This window comes from Macrobrachium rosenbergii, chromosome 14 (assembly GCF_040412425.1).
Source record: "Macrobrachium rosenbergii isolate ZJJX-2024 chromosome 14, ASM4041242v1, whole genome shotgun sequence".
Lineage (NCBI taxonomy): Eukaryota > Metazoa > Arthropoda > Malacostraca > Decapoda > Palaemonidae > Macrobrachium > Macrobrachium rosenbergii.
Window position 1 is genome coordinate 22,660,007 of NC_089754.1, and position 23,982 is coordinate 22,683,988.

Consider the following 23,982-nt stretch of genomic DNA (forward strand, 5'->3'; position numbering starts at 1 on the left):
TTCGCGGTACTTCTTTCAGAGGAGAAACGTTATCTCTGTCTCATCTTTAGGTGTGGTGGATAGCTCGTAAACCCATAAAGCATGTCACCTGACCTGGTCAGACCACACTCCGGACGCTCCCAGGATTCTCTTAGGCCTAAGAACCTCAGCAGCGTCCACACAGCTGCCTATAAAACCCCTCCAGGTCTCTTGTCCCAACGTATCCCCCCCCCCATCATCTCCAACCCCCATCAAACCTCCTTGCTCCATCCATTTCCCTCTCGATCCCCTCGCTTCCTCAAAGACATTATGGGAAAACAAGTACCAGAAAGCGCGAGCAGTGTATTTACTGCGCTTGTACGAATAATTGTAAATATGAAAAAAAGAATGTTGCCTCAGTAACGTAAATTTACAGACTTGACTCGCAAAGTAGTTTTGCGCGCTTAAAATCATTGTTGCATTATTATTAAAAATACATCAGAGTATTTCTATTACAAACAACAATGAATTATCTCGTCAAAATGTGGAGAACAGATGGTTCAAAATTAATTTCGCAGGCTCACTTGAAAAATGCCTACCATCTTTTGATTTACAGGCAGATGCTCTTGAGATCTTTATTATTTCCAAATCGAAAAGTAGAAGAGATTCGGGAGTAAAGGAATTAATAGTATAAAATGCTCGGCTACAAAAAATTGGCTTAAAAATTTAAAATTTCCGTCAACCAGACGTATTTTACAGTATTGCTCATCTAGGCCCTTTGATTCACCAAGGAAAAAACTTGATTTTAAGAAGCAAATGATAAACATTGTAAACATCCGGGCGTATTTCTGCTGTACGTTAATCGTGCGAGATCGCACTGTCATGTAGAAAGCTTTCATTTTAAGAACCCGACTTCCGGACCATTACCTGCCAAAATCACCTAAGTGGGAGTTCAAAGATTCGTCTCCAGAATTCAGATGCAAAGCATTTCCAGACTGCCTCTACATCCTTCGCGTCATATAGATGGAATCCTACTCATTTCCGTTCACCTACCTGGCCAGCGGGAGGTAATGTTTGAGTCATGAGTCCTCGACGACGCTGGAATTCGCCCCGCCATGAGATTTAGTGCAGATCAGGAAATAGTCGCTCCTAGAGATAGTAACGGTGTTTTCCCTCTCACCTCTGAAATTTCACTTAGTTTCCGACTGTTGGCCGACGCAGTTGACCGTCTGTGTTGTGACACCATATAATTAACACCTCTATGAATAACCTACGATGAAATTATATATAATCGAGTTGTCATCGTTATGAGGGGTGAATTTTTAAAAAGGCACTGCGTTTTTTTAGCTTTTGAAAAATTTCCGAAATTAGCCCGTAATAAAAATTACCTTATGTTAAAGTATCGATGACTTTTGCAGTCGATTAGAAAAAAATTATTCACAGGCCGACTCAGTCTCTACTGTCAGTCAGTTTTAAATCACAGCTTTGAAAATAAAAACGCCCAAATCCATTCACTCATTATCATTGTTTTTATCATCATCATTATAGCATCTTGAAATGTAAAATGCCTTGATATTTACAGGATCCAGTGTACTGATTGACAAATGGAAGAAGTTAGACAAACCGGGGAAAGATTTGAAAAAGAGGTAGTACTGTAAAAAGGAAGAAGGTTAGAGTGCATTGTGGAAAAAGGAAAGTTAATGGAGTGCGTGAATGCCACGAAGATCGAATAATGAATGCTAGAAGGGATGGCAGAAGAAGGGAAATGGTTGACTCATTTAAGGCATTCAGGGGTAAATGGCGTAACAGACGAAGCAGAGAGAACATGCGATTCATATGGCAGGTGCGGCGTGAAGACACTTGAAGCTCTGTAATGGGTGTCGAAGAGGAAAAAGCGTTGCTCAAAGAAGCATAAGTTGGATTGTATGAAGAGATGAAGGGACAACTATATTTAGGGAGCGATGTGTGGTTACTGAATGTAAATCCGAGAACTCGATGAAGCTTTCTTTGGTGGTTATAAAATCGCGAAAAGGAAATTGAGGCGAAAACGTCAACACAGGTGGAACATTTCAGGTGTTTTAAGTAAATTTAATTATAAATATGTAAGTTGGATGAGGAAGTCAAGCCAGGTGGAACAGTTTAAAATGTATTGAGGATATTTAATTATAAATAAAAAAAAAGTCTTCATAAGGTGTTAAAAATGGTATATAATTCTGACAACAGGAGAAAGGAATAGGATGTTTAAAAAGTTTTGGATCGAAGGGGTGGTAGAAGAGAAAGAATGAAAAGGACCCCTGGAAGAACTTGCTGGTATAATAGAGGGCATGTGTATATTTGTGTAAATGAGTCAAAACGCTGATGAAGGAGCTCTTGCACAAAGGGTCTCAAGTCAATAAGATTTTGTTTTGCTCAAAAACGTAAATACGAATCAGATTATACAGATTTCCGTTTTTGTTTAATCTATTGCCAACATTTGTTTCAAGTTCTGTACAGTGTTATTGGTACTTAGCATTGTGTGCTTATCTTTTTTTTCCCCTAGGGCGATAGTGCCAGCATTGTGTGCTTATCTTTTTTTTTCCGTATGGGGCCAGTGCCAGCATTTTGTGCTTACCTTTTTTTTCCGTAGGGGGCTAGTGCCGTCAGTGCACCTCACACGATGCACTGGAAATTTTACTTGAGGTTCTTTGCAGCATCCCTTCGGCCTCTGGCTACAACCCCTCTCATTTATTTTACTCTAGCTCCGTTATTATCTCTTTTCGATCTTACTTTCTAGCCTTTCCTAACAATTGTTTTCGTAGTGCCGTGGCGAGGTTTTCCTCCTCATACACCTTTAAAACCTTTACTCTCAATTTTCCTTTCAGCGCTTAATGACCTTTGGCTTAAATTTTATATTCCATTCCATTCCTATCTTTTTTTATAATTTTTTAAACATTTCGGAAAGCTTGGCTGTCCCTGTGTTAATAAATTTAATAATGTCTGCGACTTTGTTACGTCGTCTGGCTAATCTATTTCGATCTATACAAACCTGTACATAGACACGTATAACTTTGCAGGTTCCACGCCCTTTTTGTTGATCCCATAGGAGAAACTGGTACTCACTACCAGCTTAGTCCATGGGAATCAAGAGACTGACTTCTGTACCGTACATGTATGTGTGTTTGTGTGTGTGACTGTGTGTATGTGTGTGTGTGTGTGTGTGTGTGTGTGTGTGTGTGTGTGTGTGTGTGTGTGTGTTGGGGTAGGAGGCGGACGTGTAATCCCCATTAAAACCCATTACACCTCTGTAGATCTGAACAGTGAATTATGTACTTGGTAGCTGGAGGACTGGTATGTCGGAGCCAAAGTTAAAAAGGGCATGGGGTAACACCCTCATCCCAATAAGACTTGAGAGCCGGAAGGTTGACACTTATGACCCCAGTCCCTTTAAGTGGAAAAGGATGGATGGTAATATATATATATATATATATATATATATATATATATATATATATATATATATATATATATATATATATATATATATATATATATATATATATACATATACATAATAACTTTTGGAATGGGTCGACGTAGAGAAAGTATCCATGGTGGAAGTATAGAAATGGAGCTAGCAAGGCACCAGCACCATTTTGTATGTGGTTTAATCACGTACGAATTATACAAAAATCAAGCCAAGGGCAAATTCATCACGTGTCTTTAGTGAGTTGAACGCAGACGTTGCTAAAAGCAAATTGGGACCTTTGGAGCACAGTAACAACTGTTTGAGAAGAGCACTAAACACGATAAACGAAAACTTCAATGGAAATCAACAGTATACAGTTTTCTTTCTGGCTGAGAAGTAGGTACGAGGTTGCTTTACCAGTAGTCCAAGTATTTTATTGTTCTTTATTGAAATGTATTTATCCTTTTATATCATCACACTTTTATTGACGAAACATATTGATCAAGGAAAGACCTTTCATTCATCATCTTTGACCTTATTTATGTGTATTATTTAAAATGCTTATTCAAATAGTTTCAATAAATACTAGAGACCATAATCGGGAAAATCAATAAACGTAGAAGTGCAATATTTTTTGTTCAAAAACGTGTCCAGAATAATATAGCTATAAAATTTCGCAGGCACAACCTATTAAATCCCCGGCTATGAGTGGCGAGACCGCTATACTACAAGCAAGATGTTTAGGGGTCAGTAATCACGTACCCTGTGCCCAGTTGAAATTTGTATTTGACCTAGATCAGTTTTGAGCGGTATGGATTAGCACAAAACAACCTTCACCAAGTTAAAGTGAAAGGTGATGAAATGGAGTTGAAATCATTACAGGTCATAAGCAACTTCTAGCCGTGTGACGCAATGACCTTATTCGTAATGAAGTAACTGCAGTAAGATGAGGGAAGAAGATGGTAGTTTGCAAATATTTCCGACTTTAGAGCGTATTTATTTCAATAACGTTGCAGCTTTACCAAAAATGAATGGGATATTCCTTAAACATTCCTTAACTATCTATTGACGAATCTGAAAGCGGCCATGGGAGTATAAGATAATGAGTCATCGACACTTTGATAAGGCTCGTTTCCGTCGGCTGTCTGAGAGAGAGAGAGAGAGAGAGAGAGAGAGAGAGAGAGAGAGAGAGAGAGAGAGAGAGAGAGAGAAGAATCGTGCCTAAGCAGCTCAAAACTTGACTGATGAGCGTCGTGCAAAACAAGAAAGGAAAGCAAGTCCTCACCTGCAAAGGGGGCCTTCCTTTTCCCTCAAGGTAAATGGAGGGGCCCGATAACGGTTCGTGGGAGTCCAGCTCTGCCTCCCAATAACCGGAATGGAAAGAGATGTGACAGACAAAGGAAGACATCCGGAGAAATGGATCGATAAAACTCATCGAGCCATGCTGTGACGAGTATTATATCGGATAAAATGTGAGTTACAACATGATTGGAGAGGTGAAATTGTTAACAAGTGAACCGAATATAATATGTATTTAACAATTTTGTATATTCACTTTGTGTTACCACGAATATATTTGTATATATATACAGTATATGTATATATATATATATATATATATATATATATATATATATATATATATATATATATATATATATATATATATATATGAATGAATTTTTATCACATGACCGTGATTCGTATACAAGCATTAAGCTACAAATGTCCTTTAATATCCAATTCGCTCTACCTCGGAAATAATATATTTTCATATATGTTACCGTACGGGAATTTTTTTAGTTGATAATAAGAGCCCACGGGACGACGAACTTATTATCAACTAAAAAAAATTCCCCTTCGGTAACATACGAGTTTATGAAAATATATTATTTCCGAGGTAGAGCGAATTGGATATTAAAGGACGTTTGTAGCTTAATGCTTGCATATATAATATATATGCAAGCATTAAGCTTGCATATATATATTATATGTGTGTGTGTACATATATGTACACACATACGCTCACATTATATATATATTATATGTATGTATATATATATATATATATATATATATATATATATATATATATATATATATATACATACAAATAATCTATCTGGTAACTCGTTTTCATATATTAGGACCACCGTGCAAACAACGACATTTCAAGAAACTCTTGTGTAATGAAGGGAAGCATCTATTTCTCAGCTTGTGTCATATGATAATTTTGATATGGGTAATGAGGACGCAGGACGTAGTAATTCTCTTAATATCACCATTCAAACAAACTCTAACGTACTTAAGAATAATTCTGTAAAAAAAAAAAACAATACTTATTAGCATGAGCTTCATCATCTATCAGAGTACTCATACTAAGTGATTTATGTGTGTATATTCATTTAATATATATATATATATATATATATATATATATATATATATATATATATATATATATATATATATATATATATATATATATATATATATATATATATATATATATATATATATATATATATATATATATATATATATATATATATATATATATATATATAGAAATATCAACACACAATTACGTGTGGAACAGAAATAAATTTCTGACTCACATCAGGATCGAACCACGTCTTTGAAATGAAAGACCAGAGCGCTGCCAACCAGGCCACACAAGTCATAAAAGAAGTTGGAACCTGAGTACAACTGTACACAAGGAATTACCCGGGCAGGCTAACTGCTTGCATACCAGCGTGTTTTCCCCAACTTCCCGACTCAGCAGTGACCCAATTGACAGCATTTCACTCGTACAATCTTTTATGACTTCTGTGGCCTGGTTGGCAGCGCTGTGGTCTTTCATTTGAAAGACCTGGGTTCGATCCTGATGTGAGTGAAATTTATATATATATATATATATATATATATATATATATATATATATATATATATATATATATATATATATATATATATATATTATACATACTGTGTATGTACACACACACTTATATTTATATACTGTATATATCTTATATCTTTGAAGGTAATCCCTGCCTTCAAGACTAGGCTAGCCTGGCACAGAGCTATCAAATCTTTATGAATGTTTTGCTTTATTTGCAAGAATTTTCATTTAACTATAAGGATTCCTCTCTGCATGTAGGATGTTTTCTTGGCTTCTTTGTATTTTACAGTGAGTTGTAACAAAGAATGCACATTCTGATACATGCACAGACACGCATAGAAATGGCAGCGAAATCACGCGGAAGGGTTTCAATTAATTGTTTGTTATATTTGCTAATGTAGTCCGTTGTTTCTTGCCTTGTTGTAAAAACATTTGTTTATGTGCATGTGAGAATCTCTCTCTCTCTCTCTCTCTCTCTCTCTCTCTCTCTCTCTCTCTCTCTCTCTCTCTCTCTCTCTCTCTCTCTCTCTCTCTCGTGTCCAGGAAGGTTACATCCGAGAGCTACGTAGGATGCCGAAAACTGGCCTAATTGAATAATTTGTGTCTGTTTTCATTTATTTTAAAAATTATGCAGTAGTTTTCTCGATTGTGTGTATAGATTGCAGTATGTAGAAGAGAGTTTGCAGAATGTCGAGTTCTCGTAGATCATAAAAAGCACTTTTAAAAGCCGCAGATTAACACATCTGTCATGAACGCAATGACAGTTGCATACTAATACTCTCCGTGAGTACAGGCTGTATATAATGTCATTAATCCCAGGCGTATTGCACAACGTTTTGCATGTGCTTAGTTCCAGTACAAAGTTAGAATATCTGTACAATCACGTTTCTTTTGATTGGATTCCAGAAGAAAATATTCAGTTCCTGTGTACACGTTTGTTGAAAGTACTGAGTGCCACAGCAATAGAGCTGTCAGGTAAGCTTAACAGAAACAAATGCTTGGAACATGGAGTCTTAAAACTAATGTGCTATGGGGTTGGATTTTCGTCCCAAAAAAATCTAGTTATCAGTGATTTGGAGATTTTGTTGCACCAAGTTAGGAGCTCGACTCTTCTACAGTAGTTTCATATAGTAAAATATTAATTTGATTTGTATTAATGAATAGCCGTAGTTAGCTCTCAGACAAAGACAGGTTGCTTTGATAATATGTGTCATCTCAAGTGGTTTTGCATTTACTAATCATAACTGTACAGTGCTTCCTTAATTCCTGATCTAACGGAAGTAACTAGTGACTTTTTACGTTAGTTCCCCATCCCAAGCTGGCTAATTAAGGATTTACAAAAAATAGCAAGCAAATAATAACTTACGTAAGCTTCGGAACGGTCTATACAATAGAAAATTTCGTATTTATTATTTTTTTATTGCCAGTGTTTATTAGTTTTTTTGGGGGGTTTATGCGTTTTTGTTCCTCTCTTTGTTTATCTAATTAATGACAAATTCCCGGGGGCTCCTCACAGAAGTGAAGAGATGAACTTTACTCACCTTTTGAGGAAACGTAATGCTGCAGGATCACGAAGGTAGTGTCAGATCTGTAAAGAAAAAACAGAAAAACATCAGGGGCCATGTACACCAACTCAAGTTGCCACAGTTTGAGCTTAATCCTGACGTTCATTACATATTATCTATAATTTTTTTTATAATAATAATAATAATCATCATCATGATAGAAAACTGCCAAAACTAGAGGTGTATAACAACAATATTCACTACGCTATTCGAAATGAAAGGATTTTCTACTAAGAAACCAAAATTTTTTACTATTATTGTTTTTCTAAACAGAGGTGATTCCAGAAGTGTCATTATTTATAGTATACTAGTTGACCAACCCGGCGCTGCCCTGGAAAACTCTGAATGACAACTCTCTCTCTCTCTCTCTCTCTCTCTCTCTCTCTCTCTCTCTCTCTCTCTCTCTCTCTCTCTCTCTCTCTCTCTCTCTCTCTGTCAGTCTTTCCCTTTCCTGTTAAGATAGTTGCTTCAATTACATTGCCCAGCATTTTTGACTTTCTATATTTCACACCTTATCACCCCCGCCTTCCTATCGGGGATGAACTTGGACTTAAAGGGCATCGGGAGTATCACCGTTCATCTCAGCGACCTCGAAAACTATGGATTAGACACTGATATCCGTCATTTTCTGTTATTTTTACATGTCACCCCCTTCCCACACCCATCCCCTTTGGTGCCAATGATATCTTACCCTCCCATCGCAGTATTCTCTTCCAGATAGTAAGTCATATGTATACAGAAATGAGGTATGATAAATTCATACAATTTATTTAATAAGTCTACAGGCAGAACCAGCCCCCTTTCAGGGAAGCCCTTCCCACCCCCACCCCTTTTGGTGCTATATAGTGATGTATTATCCCCACAGTACTCTTTTCTAGATAGTAAGTCATATGGATACCAAGTTTGGTTGAAATTGCTCAATGCGTTTCAGAGTTATGCTGGAACACACACACACACACATACATACATACATCCATTTTTATATATGTAGAGAAGTAAATGAGGATCAAAGGTGACTTTTACTATACATTCCACACACTGTCCAGCACGTAGCTTCTGACTCTTGAAGACGATCATCCTTGCAAGTACAGGCCTCACTATGCTATGCTCTTGTCCGTTTGCAATATAAGCAGCGTTATAAACGCTTAATTGGTTACCGACATGAAATCAAAATGCATCCTAAAACAGTCCTTATAAGCAATGGAATTCTTAAAACTCAGAAGAAATAAAACCCACTCATAGTTTAAAGTCTCTCAGATGAAAGAACGATGAAATCTAATAGAAGGAGTTGACGAGTGTAATGCCAGAAACCACAATCAGTAAATTGGGACCCATGACAATTTTGTACTCTGAGTAAAAAAATAAGCCACTTAAATAATATTACTCTGGAAAAATAGAGAGTAGAGGAAGAAAGGCATAAGGTACCAGAGGCTCATGGAATAGCTGTCGATAACTACGTAACCAATCGGAGGAGAGAGGGTACAGGGATAGAGAGATCATTCAATACAAACTGAGCGCTGATTTGTTAGCTTGCCGGGTTGGGTAACCATGAATAAGACCTTCGAGCCTGGTAAGAGCAGTGGTTTATTGCTGAAGAGGGCGATGGGTCGGGGTTGGGGGTTGGAGGAGGGGCTCAGGAAACTGTAGGCCTTAGACATCTTTTCAGGGATTATTTATGCCTAAGGGGAGTGATCCTTGTTTATTGGAAAGGGAAGTAATCTGAGCTCGGGGCTATTTTGTAACACATGGTAGGGAAGGCGTTGCATTGATGCGTCCTCAAGGAAAAGGTTTCGTTTGAAAAAGTATTTTTTCTTGTGATTTCTGGACAGAATAATAAATTCTAAATAATAATGACAAAAGAATATTCACCTTCGCAGAACACTCTTGATGCTGACTTTAGATCTTTAAGTAAACATTCAGGAAATTAGAAGCATTCATAAAACACTCCCTTGACAAAGTAGTTCATATTTCGGTGCCAGATAACCCTAAACAAATCCTAAGGAAGCGGAAACTGATTCCTTTCGTACACAAAATTGATGTCGCAATCATTAGGGCCATGAAAACCGAAAACCCCTATTTATTGTTAAAATTCATGATAGGTTAAATGGGTGCAACCATTTTCTCCCAGAGAAATAAAGCCTGGGAAAATTTGAGAACGAGAATAAGTAACATTCAAAAGGCCGCAGTGCCTCTTTACTATCATTAAGTTATACTGGATTGTTTGCAAACGTCAGACACTATAGTTATTCACTAAACTTTTTTTTTTTTATCCTGAAAATTTCCACCTATATCCGTCAGTTTCCTGAGTTATATCCAAACTTCATCCATAACAATATTGAAATTTTATAGCAAAAATAAAAATCTAACATAGGCTTTCTCAAGATCCATGTATCTCACACACTTTTTTCGTTTACTCTCAAAGTTTTCCCACAACTGTATCATAGCAAAAAACTTGATTTACTCACCCTGTTCCTAGTCTAGACCAACATTGCTATTAAACGTCAATCATCCTGTAATGAGTCATGATTTCACAATTGAAATTCTTCCAAGCACTTTTCCAGCTCTCATCATTTGAACCACCTCTGCTGCCTTTGCCCTTTTGCTAATGGACAATTATTTTCCCCTCTCAATCCTCTGGAATACCTACCTCATCCAGACATTCCTTACACATCCGGATAAGTCCCTCAGTTCTACTATCACTAGTAACCCCTTCAACTTTTTCTTCATCAAGACATATCTCTTTGATCCTATCATGGCCATCATATATATATATATATATATATATATATATATATATATATATATATATATATATATATATACATATATACATATATATATATATACATATACATACATACATACATACATACATACATACATACATACATACATACATACATACATATACATATAGTAAGCTTACGTGGGATATGTAAGATAATGATTTATATTAGGTCGAAGGGAAAATATTAAACTTGAACCTAAATTAGCTTCCAGGATTTACCCAGTTCATTAAACAGATTTTCATCACATAGCTTACAAAATGTGCATAAATGAAATGCCCTTTTTGGAATCTTAAGCGAACTTTATACATTTCGTCAAATAATCCTGCGTCACTAAAACTGAGAAATCACCGAAGGAAATCTTTCATATAAGAACTGGAGCCAGTCATGTCACGTCTTGGGCATTAACGGAATACAACTAATCAATTGTTCCGTACTTAATCGTTTTTGTGATTTCATGGTTTGGAGGGAGTTGGAGATGAGCAAATCGATTCCAGATGGTCATATATTTTTTTTTCTCCTTTCTTATCCATAACCAAATTGATTCGGTCCTCCGAAACGCGAGAGTTCTTTAAGAGGCGGAACGCTTTCTCTCAGGGGACGTTACAGAATGCGACTCAAAATATATGAGCGTATCAAAGCATAACGAATTTAAAAGGGCGATTTTGAAGTCTGGAGAGATGCTCACATAAAATGCGGTCACGAGCCTCACAGCCATGTTTTGAGGGGTAAACAGCACCTACTGACTTTGGTTGATTAGCCATTTTCAGAGATGAAAAATACTTAGTTTGAAAGCAAGATAAGATTGCAGACTATGTTCATTACTAACGTGTTCAATCAACATGTTCTCCATGATGATATACATCTGTGCAGTTTACGGGTCACATTCACAAAAATTATACATATAAAATAGCCTTAATGAGAGTTCTTGACTTCTCTCGACTTCTCGATTTCCCAGGCGAGTTCTTTGTAAGACCGCCGCATTTACACGCGCTCACACAGACATATAAACATTTTTATTCTTTGAGAGAGATGTTATCATTCAGGTTTTACTTAACCTACCCCCCTGTCTTACGGATGTTCAAGGCCGTATGTTCCGCCACAGGTTAAGGCTGGTCTAGGCAGACACCAAATCAAGTTCTGACAAGGCCCTCAACGTTGCTTATCTTCGCTGATCAAAACAACCATCTATCTATCTATCTATCTATATATATATATTCCTTATTTCAATCTTCACTTCACTTGGCTCCTCTAGTAAACGTAAATGTAAAATTTACATTTAATTTTTGACTCGCCGTTGTATCATTTATCAAGAGGTAAATAAGATTCAGTATTTGGTACCGGCTGTCAGAGTCTGATGGGGAGCCCCGAATTACTGCTTTAAGTTAGTTATGAGAAATAAATGGAAATTACAGTTAGTGAATTAACGTTTCCAAGACCTTACACTGAGCAAGCACATATGCAACTAAATATGGAGACCTTGAACTAAATATAGGGACCTAATGCATGAACTTGTGTAATCCTATGCACATGAAATTGGCAACACTGTAAAAATGTCATTTCACAACAGTAAAAACGTTTTAGTGTCCGATAAAAGTTTAACAAAAGTACAATGACATTATGTGAAGAAAAGAGTATTAAATTACCCACACATGAGAGAGAGAGAGAGAGAGAGAGAGAGAGAGAGAGAGAGAGAGAGAGAGAGAGAGAGAATCCCTTTACAATGGGTCCACCCTGTCAGTGTGTGGGGAGTATCTTGTCGAAACTGTTCCTTAATTGAACTGGACATTATTTGAGTTGGTTATTGAAAGTCATGATGTCAGCTCTGACCCTGTAACAAGATAACATGTGCCACGTCGAGTTATAATGGTGTCCTGTATTAGGACCGCCGAACTGTCCTTTAGAACCGCAGCTTGGGTCATTGTTATCTGGAAGGAGATCCATGAACTTATAAAACAATTTTTAGTTTCTGTAAAAGAAAACTATTGTGCCGACTTTGTCTGTCCGTCCGCACTTTATTCTTTCCATATTCAGATCTTTAAAACTACTTAGGCTAGAGGGCTGCAAATTGGTATGTTGATCGTCCACCTTCAAATCATCAAACATACCAAATTGCAGCCCTCTAGCCTCAGTAGTTTTTATTTAATTAAAGTTAATATTAGCCATAATCTTGCTTCTGGCAACGATATAGGGCAGGCCACCACCGGGCAGATTGTTAAAGTTTCATGGGCCGCGGCTCATACAGCATTATAACGAGACCACCGAAAGATAAATCTATTTTCGATGGCCTTGATTATACGCTGTAGCGGCTGTACAGAAAACTCGATTGCGCCGAAGAAACTCTGCGCGTTATTTACTTGTTTTAATTATGTGTATTACTTGATATGCTAGAGTCAGTAATTATGATTCACTAGGAGAGACAGTGCAAGTTGTAACAGGACAAATATATAATGAAGCCTGGGCAATCTCAGGAGAGACATTATTGCACACAATAGGTTGGAGTATAGAATATATGATTCTAGGTTTCGTATTTTAATGGAACTGAAGGACAACGGTGTCTAATTTTAAAGGATAACATAGTAAGTTGGGACTAAGCCTCTCTCGGTACTGTGTATAGCCTATACGGTCATAGCGCTCATTACTATGCAGGAAACTACATAGTTTCATAGCTATAAGTTTGGCATAATCTTTCATGTAATTTCTTCTCTGCTTCCTTCCGGAAATTACTCAATACACCATCCCATTAGTCAAAATACGGACAAGTAACGTCAAAATACGGACAAGTAACGTCAAAATACGGACAAGTAACGTCAAAATACGGACAAGTAACGTAATCCCGTGATTTGCAAATGGTATTGAGATCTCCTCTCAGACAGTGTTCTCATTACCCGGGCGGATTGAGAGTTATGATTGTTATTATGAACCAAATATGCTGGGTCTTCAGAGATGGTGAGACTACGATCAAGGTTTTTTTATTGATTAATTTTCCCTCTGGAAAACATCTTGGCGCTTGTAGACGAAATGCGTTCAGATATCTCCACTGAAGACAGGTATGTTTCTCTGAATCAGTTTGAACTTGTTCTCATTTTACTTGCAAGTAAACGACTGCTGAAATGCAATAGACGTCCCCAGAAATGGGCACGATTTAGCATTGTGGCTTGCAGTGTAAGTTGCCATGATGATGAAGAGAACCAGACCTAGAATGAACTTTAGAATATATTTTTCTAAATAAAAGATAAAAAAAGAACTGTTCCTTGTGGAGCGCCCTAGAGCTGATTTGGACAATGAATCCTTCGCTGATAGTAGAAGTTTCTTATTTAAAAAGAAATCGATTAGCTCTGTTGATTTTGCTGCCTGGTACTAAGATTGTAATTAGAGTTCCTGCCTAACTGATTTGCTGAGATGTTTTAGATCTCCCTGAATAAAGCCAATGAGAACTCGATACAATGAGGCATTAAGGATATCTGAAAATAGTTGACAATATTAAGCTTCAGTGTCTGGCGACTGGTCTTATGCTTGTCCATCTTTAATGTGAGATGTGTGTGTGCGTGTGTCATGTGACTGAATTATTAACAAACAATACCTGTTAATTGGGATGAAACGTTTTATTCTTTCCTTATTTCATCGTATTTAAAACATGTTACGTACATTCTTGAAAGTCAACCCTTTATCAGTGCTTGTGGTTCCACTGTGTAATCAGTTTTGACGCTTTATCGTTCTTGATGTATGATGTTTGGGAATATATTCTAATATTTCTGTTAATGAAGCCTCATACTGCCAGTTGCTCACTTGAATCCTTCAAGTTAGAGCATGAAGGGTATCAGATACTGTGTCTAAAGATAGCTTCATGACATCATTACTCGCAAGTCACCTAGAAATTTACTTCATTGGATTACAGTTTGAATAGGTCTACAGCCCCAAATCTATTTCTGAATGTAAATTCCCTCTGAAAATCCCCTTTTGATATGACGAAAGACCTCGAATGTCGTACGTTAAATGATCACCATGGAATTACTTTCGTCATAAATGATGTTTCTTCCAAGCTTTTGGTTTATGCCATGTATTGGAAATGCTTACACCATGTTTTGCAGGAATGCTTGTATGAAGAAAAATTATGTGCATTCATAGATACTCCGTGCGCATAAATAGCATGGCCGATGTACCTCACAAAAAGGCAATGAAAAATAAAGACTCCGAAAAGATCTGTAAAGACTGCCGCCTTCAAAATCTGAAGAAGACGCCAACAAAAACGGATCAAGGAAAATGACTCCAAGAGGCGGCCTTTTGAGAGCCTTTCTAAGCACACCTTTGAGGAAAATCCAATCGAAAGCAATACTTTAAGTGGTCCTGAATAAACTTTTGAGGCCATAAAAAGTCCTACAGCTATTTAGGGGTCATTATGCATTTACGTACAAAGAGGGTAATTCGACGAAATGTCTTCACAAAAGACTCCTTTTTTTTTATTCAAAATACGTAAGTATTCTTAACCGACTGACAATTGGCTTTAAGAAAAATTATTCAAGAGGAGAGAGAGAGAGAGAGAGAGAGAGAGAGAGAGAGAGAGAGAGAGAGAGAGAGAGAGAGAGCATACGAAAGGAGACCTCTTGAACGTTTTATTCATGTAAAGGAATAGAGTTTTATACTTGCCCGTAGGTTACAATGTGACGACTATTTAAAGTTCATTGGAGGTCAAACGACGCAGGTTTCGTTCGCTTACATAGATAAGGAGATGGTGCAATGGCGAAATGACTCTCTCTCTCTCTCTCTCTCTCTCTCTCTCTCTCTCTCTCTCTCTCTCTCTCTCTCTGTGAGTGTGTGTGTGACCTCGTGGATCGGGTGGTACCATGTCTTGCTGACATCTGGGGGACTCGTAATCGACTCTCCAATAAGACGGGCAGAATAAGTGGGCGTTTTCTTTAAAAACCCAGTGTATCTCTGTTGACTTATACATACATATTGAATGATGTACCTAATTGTAAGGTGACTGTTGTGAGTTTGCAGTTAGAGAGAGAGAGAGAGAAAGAGAGGGTTTATTGCTCTGTTAAAACATATAACAACAAAACGGGAGGGCATTGACAGGGTAATCCTCATCTAACGGAAAGAAATCGTTCATAAGATATTGATTTTTTTTTTTATTCGGAGGTTGTACATATCAGTGGTTGAAGAGACGTAAAACCAGTATTATTAACCCAAAATTTCAAAATGACCAAAATTGCCCAATACCTACGGAACAGGGAAAGCACGAACTAACAAAGAAAGCAGTAAGCAACAATCCTGTGCATGAGTTAGACACTCTTTAATAATCTAATAGAAATCTTATACAATGCCGCAGAAGCACCAGTGTCATAGATAGTAACAATCAGAACAGACTTCATGGAACAAAAAAAGAAAAAAAAATCAGACAAACAACGGGATCAGCAGAACCATGAAAACTTCCAGGTAGTTTTCTATGGATGAAAGTAGATTAGGAATCCCTTTAGGTGTAAGTTACTTACGACGTATGGAGAAATCAGTATTAATTGATTTTTGTGGCTTATATGTATATATATATATATATATATATATATATATATATATATATATATATATATATATATATATATATATATATATATATATGGTATCCGGTGATTTCTTCGAAAACAGATCTTCGAAAACAGGTCTTCGAAAACAGATCTTCGAAATCAAAAACTTCGAAGTACAATAACTTCGAATAGCATAATCTTCCTAGTAAACTACTTCGACATGCCACTTTCTTCAAATCACCAATTTGTCACTTCTCTCTCTCTCAATCCCATTTAAAAGGAGTAGAAGGCAGAATAAAGAGGAAAACCCTAACCTACCCTCAACTACCCAAGTAGGTTTGCTTAGCGACACAGGGTCCAGGTATCCCAAAAAATAGGAAACAAAGAATGTAATGTTTTTTTATTTTTTTATTTTTTGAAGGATAATCAAAAACACTTGCATTAAAATTTTTATTAAAACAAAATAATTAAAAAAATTCTATCAGAAGTTATATAAACATAAATCATTGTTTAGAACTTGAGGTTGTGGGAAATTCCACGTAGATAGTCTATTATGTCAGTTGAATCGTCAAAAGAGGAGACGAGGTTCTTGAGACGGTCTGTACTGGCTTTGTATTTCTTCGAAATCTTTTGGAACTCAAAACCGCTATTTATGCGTTCTAGGTTTACTTCATTTAAAGATTGTTCCCTTTTAAGTGCACTTAAGAATTTCCATATAGTTGGATGATAAGAAGAAACTTGCTGTAAGAATCCTCTATGCCAGCCCTCGACTGAATTATTCGTTTTGGGTGAATCTTTTTCCACTCTCTCGAAGCATGACCACATATCAACATTATACTTGGGAGCTCGACGTCTTCCCCTTCTGTCAGGACGCCCAATCCAATTGTCTTCGAAGTAATCGAGAACACTATCTGCCTCGCCAGGAATGATATTTTCATCGATAAGCAAATTGAAACCTTCAACAACTCTGTTTGGTGGCAAAAAGGCAAGCGCTGAGAGCATACGTATATTTAAAGCAAATTCGGCATCAGTGTCATAAAGCGATTTTAGTCCACACGCACAAAGTTTCCTATATATACATTGACAAAAATGAAAGAAACAGCCATATTTAGCAATCTGTGTAAATTCTGAGTTGATCGCATTTATCATCCCAGGTTCAAAATCAATCAAAATTGAATCGATGGCCAAGTTAGTGGCAAGTACTTTAATTTCTTTCCACACTTCGATGTAAGTTTGTTCTCTTTTATTCGGCAGCAATGCATAGATGAGTGGAATTGTAAGTCCATTTTTGACACCATGAACAGTATACAGTTGTTCGAAAATAGATGGCACCGTTTTAAATGTCCCGTCAGCATATATAAATAGCGGCAGGTAGACAGAACTTGCAAATTGCGTGCAGTTGAAAAAATTAGAATTCTGTCGTCTGAGGCACCAGAATCAAACATTAGGAATGGGTCACCATTATTGGTTTTTGTTTGGTCATCCGTAAAAACCAAATCCCTCCTATGCAAAGGCATAACTAATCCGATATCCTCTTTCTGCCTAACACGCCGCACTGTCCTTTTTATGCTACTTGTGGTAGGTAATGCAACTGCTGCTGCTTGCGAAACTTGTGACGCTACATCCGAAATTATTACGTGTGGTGCTTCCCGACTGTTTTTTGCTTTATCCTTTACATCCTCCATAAATATGAAAACTTCAACACTTTCTGGATCACCGGCATGATTATGTTGTTTGGGTTCCTTTTTCACTTCATTTTCAATCGTTATCGTACGGCTCTTACATTTGTTTTCAAAAGCCTTACACTTCCAGTACGATTTATTCTCTACACTTTTGTCTTTAACAAACAAATATCCGTTTAACAGGAGCATTGGCTTTCCTTTTGAACTTTTTACAAATTCAGCCATCTCCTTAAAGGGTGCTTCCACTGCGAAAAATATATTGAACTAAAGAGAAAGCAAACGTTAGTTTGTTTTCGCACATTAGCGTGAAATTGGTGATTTGAAGAAAGTGGCATGTCGAAGTAGTTTACTACGAAGATTATGCTATTCGAAGTTATTGTACTTCGAAGTTTTTGATTTCGAAGATCTGTTTTCGAAGAAATGACCTGCAAACCATATATATATATATATATATATATATATATATATATATATATATATATATATATATATATATATATATATATGTATTGTATATATATATATATATATATATATATATATATATATATATATATATATATATATATATATATATATGTATATATATATATATATATATATATATATATATATATATATATATATATATATATATATTATATATATATATGTGTGTGTGTGTGTCTGTTTATAGTGGAAATAAGTGCTACACAGAACTTTTCCCTAAACCAACCTGGAGAGCAAATTCCAAAACCCTACATCTGTTATACGTATGAGAAATTCCAATGCATAACTGTGTTGCACGTGAATAAAAGGATTCTACGAAAGTGCTACAAAATTACTTTTGTAATTGAATAAAAAGTCACAGTGGGGAATAACAGTCATCTGACAGTAATAAATGAAACGAGCTTGAATGAAGGAACAAAAGGAAATACCCGCCTAAACACCCTATTAAAAGAAAGGGCTCCGAAAGGGCGTATTAAAAATGGCTGTAAATAACCATCATCCTCGGTCGGGAGTATTTCAGTATTTCATCCCCATCTCTATTGTACCGAGGGAAGGCAATGACGGCGATTCCGAGTTCAAATAACTCGCATTTCCTCAGGGAATGTGTCAACGTCAGATCCGGCATTAAAAATAGCCGCCTTTAGGCCTACGGCACACTTCAAAACATTCGGTGGATATTGATCGTTTCTCAGAGGAATTTCCCTCGTATTTTTGTTCTTCCAGGATTAGTTTCGGTAGATTATTCTTTTCTTTCACTTTACACATATAAACATTTTTTCCCAAAAAATAGTCATTATAAAGGTAATTACTCTTTCACAGTGGTTTATTTACAATATACGTTCCAGGATTGTTGCTTTTTAAACATATAACTCATTTTTTCACAAATAGTGATTAGAAACGTAATTACTATTTTACAATGGTTTATTTCGCAATTACTTTGATGTCAAATTTACACTATATGGCAGGTGTAATTCCGTTATGTGACTACCCTTTCGTGGCTACTTGTGCCCTATATACGTGCGTATCATTTTCAGATGCTTTGCCTTTCTCATACCGGATGACAGGAACTGTACAGCAAACGAGTATTTTGAGTTATTTGATAAGCTATACACAATGTCATATTGGTCTTTCTGGTGCAAATTCTAACGTTTGCTGTTCAAGCACAACTTGCAGGTAATAGGTTTCACCTCACTTAATCCATAAATCATGTATAGTAAATGTTCAAATCTTGTTCGTTTTTTTTCTAGCACGTCCTTGGACCATTGCTATTCAATTTCCTTTCTTATAACTTCATCAAGTTAATTGCTATAATAACAGTAATATAATGATCGCCCTGTCAGTCTCTTGGAGCTAATACTGTAATATAAATGACTTAATTCAGACTTTAATTTTGACATGAAAATAAAAAAATAAAAACAATAAAAATAACAGCAAGGAGGGGAAAAAATAGATGTCATGGAAGTAAAATCAAAACGAAAATAAAAGTAGATATGTGAAAAAATAGATGGGGAAAAACAATATCATATAAAATAACAGCAGAGGCAAAAAAAAAAAAAAGTCACTGGAAGAGTCCCATAATAGCCAAGCTTTTTACGAGAATAATCGAATTCCCGTATTTGAGGTAAGAATGGAACATTTTAACCTTTCTGAGAAGCGACAGTAAATATTAAATTCTGATACAAGTAAAGTTCCCAGTGAAAACATCTTATTTGAGTATTTAAATTCGGGTTTACTGTATGTCAGTTATCAATACCTTCATGAGTGGACTCTGTTGCTCTTTGCCACTTAATATGTAATTAAATCAGTCAATATTACCGCCGTTGCTTCGAATCTGTTATGAAATGCTTTTACTTTTTTTTTGGTTGACTCATCAGAGTAAAATACTCCGAAGTTAATTAAAAATGCAACACCATAAACATCCATTATATATTAAGGGTGCACTGAATATCGGAATGGGATTAGGAGTACCAATACTTAAGATTACTAATTCAACTACGTTGATGAAGGACGATCCCTTGTCCGGCTCCTCATAAATATGAACTAAAGAACGTGTGACGTCAAACTGTCTTCTTCGTAAGAGTTCATTACAATGAACAAAGGAACGAACACTCACCGTTTATGAAATGTGATAGGTCTATCGTTCGATACTTTTAATGGTTTGAAATACTTGTGTCATTGAAGGCTATAACCTATGTCAAAATGTTAATAATCTTGGTACATCGATATGTTTTATAAAATGTTTAATTTTTGGAGACGGTTGTCGTGTTTCTTAAGACCGTTGACGAACACAAAAGCGGCTTATTTTCTTTTTATATAATGAAGAAATCATATGACCACATTACTTAAGAGAGAATGAAGTGTGAAAATAAACCGCATATTAATGAATTCACGCTTGTAGTGGTCTGTCTCATTTTATTCTCCTCATTAAAACCTGGGGAATGCAGTGTCACATAAACTCACGTGTCATTGAGACCATGGTCTAAAATTAATGATACATTAATAGGTTCTCAAATGGTTTATTATGGATGTTTCCATGGTTTTCGAAAACACTGGGTTTGCCTCATTATTATTATAAATAATACGGCGCTGATGTTCTGATTTCTGTTGTCATTAACGGAATGAAATGGATGATCTAATATAATTACAAAGCATAAGAACGAATAGAGACGACAAGATCGCGAAAAGAGAAAGGGAGTCGGGCTGCTATCGGAGATGAAAGGCAAACAGGATGACAGATGAGAACAGAAATGGAAAGACTTCGGACACCGCTTAATGGGATGGGGTTGAGGGCCAGGAGGCTGTGGGGCCGTGTTAAGAGAAGTGTAATGGTAGAGAGCAAAGCGGGGACAGGGAAGATGGTATGTCTAAGACGGAAAGGCAAATCAGGAGCAGGTGACAATGGTGAAAAATAAAGCGTACAAGAGAGGAGGCTATGGGGCGGGGGAGGGGGGGACTGTGTTTGTACCAGAGTATCAGAGGTGGTCTGCTAATTGTCACACTCCCACCTACCAAACTTCCCCTGTCCACCAATGAACCTTCTGGCCCCACAACATCCTCAAGACCTCCTGTGGTCCTCCTTCGATACGATATCCTCCACACACACTTCTACAAAGGGAATACCTACGCTTTATACGCACGCACTCACAATCCCTTCTGTCACAGTTTAGCATTAGGCCTATAGATGCTGGTCTCGCTTGCTCTTTCTTTATTTACCATCAGTAACTCAGTTCTCGCAAGCCATCTAATTGTATTTAACTCTTTATTTTTGCTATGGCTATTAAGATCATCTTTTTCGATGCAACTTCTCTTATTATTTTCGACATTTCACACTGAATACTCGTCGTAACGTTGATTATTAACATAAATCATTGCTACATACGGAAACTTTCTAATGCTTCACTTGCCTTCAGCCACGCCATATCCCAATAGCTCCTTATACCATCCCTGTGTTTACCTCCCGCCTGCCTCTCCTGACCTTTGGAGATATGAGCGGTTGCCTCCTTTGATCTAAGCCAAGTTAAGACTAACAGATGGGATTCGCTGATAGGGACGTTGGATTTAAATTTTCATCTAATCGCAGAGCAATCACACATTCATCCTGGGCGTTACAACAGTCGTCCCTCGATGACTTTGTTCTGTTATCAAAGCGACAGAGAATGAGTGCGAGCAGTTGAGAATTAACTAGATATTTGTGTAATAATCGTGTGATAGTACGCTGATAAATACATAAAGGGTTGCACGCAGACACTATAGAATACCTGAAACATGCTGTGGCTATATTAAACTAGCCTTACGCCAGAAGGGAGTCTTGCTCTTCAGTGCACCCTGTAATTAACCCATAGAGGCCTGTAACTTACACCTATTATTTGTGAATTTTTCTTATGGTCAGGGAGCCTTGGGGCCAAAAGACTCTGTAGCACAGGAACTTGTATAAAAACGTAAATTCTCTAGAGAAAATAACTCTTAGAATCACGATTTTAGTTTAGTTTATTATTTATTTATTATTATTATTATTATTATTTTTTTTTTTTTGCATATTACAACTCATCACTGTGGTTACTTTTTTCTTTTTCTGCACAGTTTGCCATGAATAACTTTGGCAGGGTTGAAGAAAAAAAACACCGCACTCACTTGAGAGCAGAAACCAAAAGAAAATTTTTACACTCCGGTCCAAATAACACCACTTAAAAATAAATGTTTTTGGGAATTAGAAATCAGCACTTAGTATCAAATGATGTTGTTATAGCTCAGATTCCTAAACCAATTTCTCAATTTTCTTTTTTGTGTTTTTAAAATATCTTCTACTATTTTGGACACTGAATTGATGTTGAAAGATTGGCAGATGTATTTTCTCTATAGCAATCAATTTAGATTCACTGATATTCAAGTTGCAATGGGTATCAGACCTGTGTAAACTATAATTTTGTTAAGAAAACATTTACATTCCTTTTGATAAAATACTATAACTCGAGAGGTATTTTTTTCCTTCATTGATGAAGAATTTTAATCCAAATAAGTCAATATTACTTTACGTTGGTAGTCCTTATTTAACAATCCTCTCTATTGTCACAAAACCTTAGAATGGAGAGATATGACATTGCTACCCCTTCATGTCGTAGGTTTGTTTGCAAGGTGTTGGTGCTAAGCATGGCGGGGACAAATCATGCACACACACACACACGTATGTGTTATATATATATATGTATGTATAATGAGAGAGAGAGTAGGGGAATAACCTCGTGAAGGTGGATTCGGACATTATTTGAACTGATCATTGAAACTTATGACGTCGGCTCCAAGTTTGGGATCGGATAGCGTGTGTCAGATCGTTGTTGAATGGTATCCAGTGTAAGGATCACTGAACTGGTCAGTAGCGTCACATCTTGGTTCCTCTAATACGTGTTCTGATTCATTGGTGATGACTGACACTGCGAGGGAGGAAATTCCACGTTAGATAAGAGTCTGTGAGAGTAAATGAAGTTGTAAGCGTCTCATTGATGTAGCTTGGGTTGGGGTAGCGAGCATCTAACCCTATGTCTGTGATTGCGATGGTAAACTTGGCATTATTTTTAAATGTAAAACAGGTCAATAGTGCCCATACTTATGTTGGACAACATTTAGTTTCATGGACTTAATAATGATAACTATGCATAATACCTACGAAGTGTGAAACTGTTTTTCAAATATCCTTAAAATACTCACACATACAGTATACATACATATATATATATATATATATATATATATATATATATATATATATATATATATATATATATATATATATATATATATAATATACATATATACATATATACAACCACACATATATATACACATACGTACATGCATACAATATATATATATGTAATTGTAATAGCCACAGTGCCCTCGTAACTTCTCGAATTTACAAAGCCTTAGATCTAAATGCAAAAGATATGAAGCAATTCTGATGTCTGGTGGCAGGGTTCGAACCTGCATCCAGAGTGTCAGAACGAGGTCACGTTGGCGATCTGAATTCAGGGCATTTTTTTTTCTTTTGGTCCATTCGGATTTAGTAAATTAACGAAAACTTTCGATATCTGACAGAAGTATATAACAGAATGTATCCTTTTATTTCTTTGTGC

The 23,982-nt window shown here is 36.4% G+C and overlaps 2 protein-coding genes across 14 annotated transcripts in view; one reads left to right on the forward strand and one right to left on the reverse strand.

The window, feature by feature from the left end:
• The window catches only part of LOC136845778 (innexin inx2-like), a 650,831-nt gene that overhangs the window by 84,147 nt on the left and 542,702 nt on the right, over positions 1 to 23,982 (forward strand). The gene's annotated exons all lie outside the window — the stretch shown is intronic.
• LOC136845780 (innexin inx2-like) overlaps positions 1 to 23,982 on the reverse strand; it is a 112,636-nt gene that overhangs the window by 55,746 nt on the left and 32,908 nt on the right. For all 12 annotated transcript variants that reach the window (XM_067116084.1, XM_067116086.1, XM_067116092.1 and 9 more), the window contains one exon: positions 7,850 to 7,896. The gene's annotated coding sequence lies outside the window, so the exon portion shown is untranslated. The remainder of the gene's footprint in view (positions 1 to 7,849; positions 7,897 to 23,982) is intronic.